Consider the following 6,101-nt stretch of genomic DNA (forward strand, 5'->3'; position numbering starts at 1 on the left):
AAACAAGAAAGACAAGGGGCCCATCTCCCAGGAGGAGGGGCCAACATGGGCCAGGAGCTATCAGGGCCTTTGTAAACTAAGTAATGACCCCCCCAGAAAAGATATCCATGTCAACTCCCTGGAATCTATTAATGTTACGTTATTTGGGAAAGGGATCTTTACAGACGTGATTAACTTTAGGATCTTGAAAGGAGGGGCTTATCCTGGATAATCTGGGTGAGTCCTAAAGGCAGTCAGATGGATCCTCATAAAATAGACACACAGAGAAGACACACAGGGAAGGCTATGTCAAGACAGAGGCAGAGATTGGAGTGATGAGGCTACAAGTCGAGGAATGCTAAAAGCCACCAGAAGCTGGAAGAGGCAAGGAACAGACTGTCCCTTGGAACCTTCAGAGGGAGTGTGGTCCTGCCCACACCTTGATTTCAGACTTCTGGCCTTCAGTACTGAGAGAATAAATTTCTGTTCTTTTAATCCACCAAGTTTGTAGCAATTTATCTTTGGAAGCCCTAGGAAACTACTAGAGCCCTGGAAAAGGGTTTGGGGTTTGGACAAAGTTTCAGCCCAAGAACAGAAATGGAGTTCAATCTAAAAGTAGAAGTCCATCACACAGGGGTTCACGGGGCAGACATCAATGTGGCATTTTGCTCCCTGGATATCAGACTTAGGCCATCCCAGACTAATTCCAGATCTAACCATGATGAAGAAGAGTGAGCAAGTCCTGGGACAGCTCAGGGGCTGGTGAGGGTTCATCCTGCAGATGGGATATTTCAGTACCCACAACCAAGCAGGGCAAACAGGAACTGACAGAGCAATCAGAGACGTTCTGCCAATAAATGATAAATAATTCACAGAATATGACTGCGTGCAGTCTGAGATGATGTCCATTTCATAAGAAAAAAACCCAAAGGCCAGAAAATATGCTGCTCCTTCTATGGAAGGAATCTGCCCCTTCATTCAAAGGCCAGGCCCATGCCAGCACTGGGGGCGCAGAGGTGAGCTCAAGGTCTCTCTGTAGTTCCACAGCCTCTCCTGGAGCTGAGACCTCCCTGCACGCTCAAAAGACTCATTCTCCTTCAGCTGAGAGTTTCTGTGGCTTGAACAGACCATTCTGCGCCCATATCAGCAGGAATGGGGAAAGAAAGACCTTAGCATCTCTACAGGCTTCTAATTCACAGGTCGTTGAGTCAGCCTCACTGTTAGCATACAGTGGGGATTTCCTAGTCCCCAAAAGTAGTATAATAAGAGGATTTCAATTTAAATGTTCCCAAAGGCCACACTTCTCCCCCACCTTCCTAGGCACTACAGGAGAAACAAATATGCATCAGTTCCAGCCCCTGTCCTTTAGGAGTTTGTGTCCTCATATGCAATATGAGGTCTAGACATAATCACTTAAAACTACAGAGCAGTGGGTACCTCCAAATGACACAGACAATCAGAGACAAAGAACTAGAGGGGGTAAAATAGCTTTTATTGATACGGTCAATCCGGGAATGAAGGGATTCCAAAGTGTGGCAATCTGATATTAAATTTATATCATTAATTTTATAGCCACTAAAAACAGTCTTATCCAGGATAACCAGTATGATAATGAACTAAGACAATGTAATGGTTGCAATGAAAATCTCTTGATTAAAGAATTTCTAAATTGCTTCACTTCTCTGGCCTTAACTGCTTCGTCTGTAAAACGAAAGAGTTTTATACACAATCACTAAAGTCCTCTCCATCCCCCTATAATATTCCTTGGGCAGTTCACTGTAAGGGAGACAGTTCTGTTGGCTTTATCCTTAGGGACTTCTGTGAGCTTTTCAGGTAGGTGGAGAGCTTTTGGATTTTCAGAAACCTACAGGCATCTTTTTTAAAACTATAAAGAATGATTGATAGGTGGAAGTGTAACTGAGGAAATAGAGCAACCTGGTCAGCTTAAAACCCGGGCCTCCTTCCTATGAGGCACTATGGCCAATCGGGAACACAGAAGACTACGCGGCACTAAACCCTAAGCCCCGGCCTGTGAGACATTTCTGATGGCCTCCATCCATTTGGTTCTCACTTTGCTTTCGTTATAACGCCTAGCTGAAATTCCTACTGCCCCACATGGTTCCTCAAATGATCCTTTTTTCTTTTGCTTGAATCAGGTTTAACTTTCTGAAGGCTGGAAATCATAAAGCAAAAAATGATATGAAACAAGGAAGAGGGAAGAGGGAGTTGGACTCACAGAACTACAGAAGTGAAGAAATTATTTTAATGTCAAAGCCTCAAACAAAGGCTCGACTACTGACTCCTCAAAGGGACGATGGGTTTGCGCCACATACATTAGCTCTTGCCTCTTCGGGCTGATCTGTTTGTTGGTTGCTATGTGCATGGTGATAAAATGTCCGTTTGGGTGGGATCAAAAATTGTATGACCCTCTTAGAGCACATCTGTGAGTACTGGCCTTTTGAACAAATGACTATAGTTCACCAGGCCTCCGTGCTGTCAGAGGCTGCTTCCCATATACCAACTTTGAGCCTAGCGCTACCATATGGACACATGGGGGTCCATGAGAAATAGTGGCCGAGGGGCCTGAAAGCATGAGAAGGTCTGGCCAAAAAAGTGACAGGTTTTGTCCAGGCTGCCGAAGAGAAATGTACTTAGGCTAGAAAGACTGAAGAGGTGCACATCTTCAGAACGTGCCTGCGGATCCAAATACACCCTAACAGATTCTTGAGAGAGCCCCCGGCGGCCGTGTTAACCTTGTCATTGTTATTGTTAAGAGGCTATGCTCATTTCTGGCACCTAACACTGGACACATTGACAGCAACGCGGTTGATGGAAGAGGAAAGAATCTGTTTTGCAGTTAAAAAAAAAAAAACAGTTCTCAGGCCATTTGAAATCATGCCAGAGAAGTACTTGATTTCGGCATTCCTAAGCTCTCTGCGATGATGCCGCAAGTGGTGTCCCCCACGTGTGATGATGTATTTCAGGGCCAGAGCTTTCTCAAGACGTTCCAAGCCTGCAGGCTCCTGATCCTTTTTCAAATTACAAAGATGATAGTATCCCAGTGAGAGTTGTGACTAGTCTAAACTCTCCACAGCTGTGAGAGATGAATGTACAAATTCCAATAAAGATTCTGCGTGTTATGGACTGAATTTACCTACACGGCATCAAGGCCTAACTCAGGACGGCTTAAAAGAATCAGAGCTGCCCCCAATGCTATTTCCATTTCTTCTATAGCATTAGCTGCTGGGAAGCTGGTGACTGTTCTGTGAAGATGCCTCCTCCCTCACACCCATGCCACTGTCACTGCCCAGCGGTGGGTATCTATTTATCTATCTATTTACTTGGGAAAGTCAACAGGGCTTTATTTTCTTATCATGGACATCTTTTCCCTAAAATACTTGCTTGGAATGCTAAGTAAATGCAATAATACACAGCACGCCACTTTTACCGTGTTTAATAATTGTATTGTCTGAAGACTCTTGGCTATACTCCTTTATGAAACATCTGACACTCGGCATGCTTTCCAAGACTGGGAAAGAGTTAAGGGACAAGGATTCACATCACTGTCTACACATATGAACAATTATAGAGAGAATAAATAAGATTCTTCACTTTGGAAAACAAAAAGACCAAAGGAATATATAACATATTTTTTAATTATCTTCTAATATGATTTGCATGAACGCAGACTCTTCCAAAGCCAAGTATACATTCATCACGTACATCCACCTCCATTGCTTAGAGGCCGCTGAAGTTCACCTGGTATCGCTCCTGACATCTGGAGATTTTTTTTTTTTTTTTTGCCGCTGTGGCTTGTGGGATCTCAGTTATCTCACCAAGGACTAAACCTGGGCCACAGCAGTAAAGCCTGAAATTCTAACCACTAGGCCACCAGGGAACTCCCTGCAGATTTTTAATAGTATGCTATCATCATCCCATTTATCAAACAGCCATACACATATGTGATATGTGGCGTTTCTCATTGTAGACACTGAACTTGACTTTTCTCACTCTCACGCAAACCAGAAAGACAACACAACTGAGGTCAGAAGACCCAATGAAGAGTTGAACAAGCTGTAAGTGAAATTCTCAAGACACCAAACCTCTGGACGATCTACACATGATATGCTATTAAAACCGGAGTGGGAGTGGAAGAAGGAAACAAGCTCCAATTTTTTCCAATATTCATGTAAACAAAACACACAACTAGAAACATTTCCTCTTTTATCTTTTCATAGTCCTTCATGCAAATCTTCTACATGCTAAAAGATTCTTTCAGCCACTGGTGGTATACCTCAGATTTCATCTTTTCTAGAGAAAAATCAAATTATTAATTTAAGCCTATTAAACTGTATGGCAACTATGCGTAACTCCCCCAGAACCATATTGCAAGGGCAATTTCAGTATCAAGTGGCTTATTCCTGTCTTTTTTTGGAGGCCAGTTCCAAGTACCATCACCCAGCAAAGCAAGTTAGGGAAAAACAAAACAAAACTTTAAAATATTGAGTGGGAAGTCATACAATATGCTAGGATTCTGATAGCTAAAACAAAGAAAACTTCAGGGAGTATAACCAGGGCAGCCAGACAGGTAAGTGGAATGTTGCCTTGCTGGGAATATTCAAGGTTGGTCTGGTGGTAAACATTAGTGATGTGCTGTTAAATGCTTGACAACTAACTCTAGTGAGAAAAGTACTTTGTAGCATGTGCAATTTCCCTGGAGTAAGTACACTCAGGAAGCCTGATTCCAAGCTACCCAAGTGACATCACTAACAGGAAGTTAGGAAGAGATTCACAATAACAACCCACTGTATAGTATTTCAGATACAATAGATGTAAATAACCTCAACAGCATAAATTATAGTAAAATGTAGGGAAATAACTAGACTGTAGTGAATTTTGAGTATTGCTTTCGTTTTTTAATATATTTAACTTAATTTTTTAATAATGGTTGCATTTAACAGCTGTCTCCCAAAAGTCGAATATTTAAAGGTACGCTCTACATTCGCTCCATCACACCACTTCATGTTGCTCTTCAGGGACATTAAAGATATTCTGAACAAACAACAAACCAAATAAATGGAGCTACTAATTCAACTCGATTAAACTAGCTCCAGAGTTTCCAAGGCTGCCAACCTCTTTGCTATCCCACGTTAGAAATACTCAAAGTTCAGGTTTAGGTATGCACAGTATTTACAGCAGTACCATGAAATGACAATACCTTGCATTTTATCACGTATCACACTTTTCAAAGTAGTGTTTTTACGGCACTGTGGGACAGTCTGGCCCTGCATAGTGAATTTAAATCAGTGGGCAACAGCATTTTAGTGCCTAGTGGGTAAAAAGAGTCCTTGGGAGCTGTTTGTCCAAGAGAGAGGGGCAGGGGTGGAGCTGGGAGCCCGGCAAGGAAGCCCGGAGGCTGGTCGGTGGCCCCACGGTTGCCGGTTCCCTCCTGGAAATGCACACCTCTGCAAGCAGGTGTACAGCAGCACCAGGCTTTCTTCCTTACCTCTTGTTTTCTGACGCTAACTTTAGCGATTTTACTAAAATTCAGTTTTTTCTGATGGAGAGTAAAAGGTTGGACGAGATATGCTCTAAGAGCCCTTCAAGAAGGTAACATTATTAGAGCCATAACATTCAAATATGCTCTTATCTGGCAGAACAGTTTTGCAATGTTTTCCTCACGATCTAAACATACCTGTTACTGGAGTAGATACTTGTGTGTAGACTACATAGATCTCATTGCCAGAGATAACGTCAACAGTAGTCGTGGCCGAGTGGTTAAGGCGATGGACTAGAAATCCATTGGGGTCTCCCCGCGCAGGTTCGAATCCTGCCGACTACGATCAATCAACCTTTTGGTACAAATCCTTGTTTTCCTTTTGCAGACTTCTCCACAGATTATTTAAAGAATTTATGAACTGCTGGAATACAACTGGGACCCCAATGGGGCAAGATGAAGAGCGGATGAGGGATCTACGCAGTCGTGTGATTGTGGTTACAACTTGAGTCCAGAAGAGGGAGATGGGACAAAACACTCCAGACAATCTGGAACAAAGAAAAGCAAAGCGTCGCGAAGTAGGAATGGACAGTTCCGTCAGACCTCTTGCCCCGCGGGAAAGCCT

This window comes from Grampus griseus (assembly GCF_964374135.1).
Source record: "Grampus griseus genome assembly, chromosome: 17".
NCBI lineage: Eukaryota > Metazoa > Chordata > Mammalia > Artiodactyla > Delphinidae > Grampus > Grampus griseus.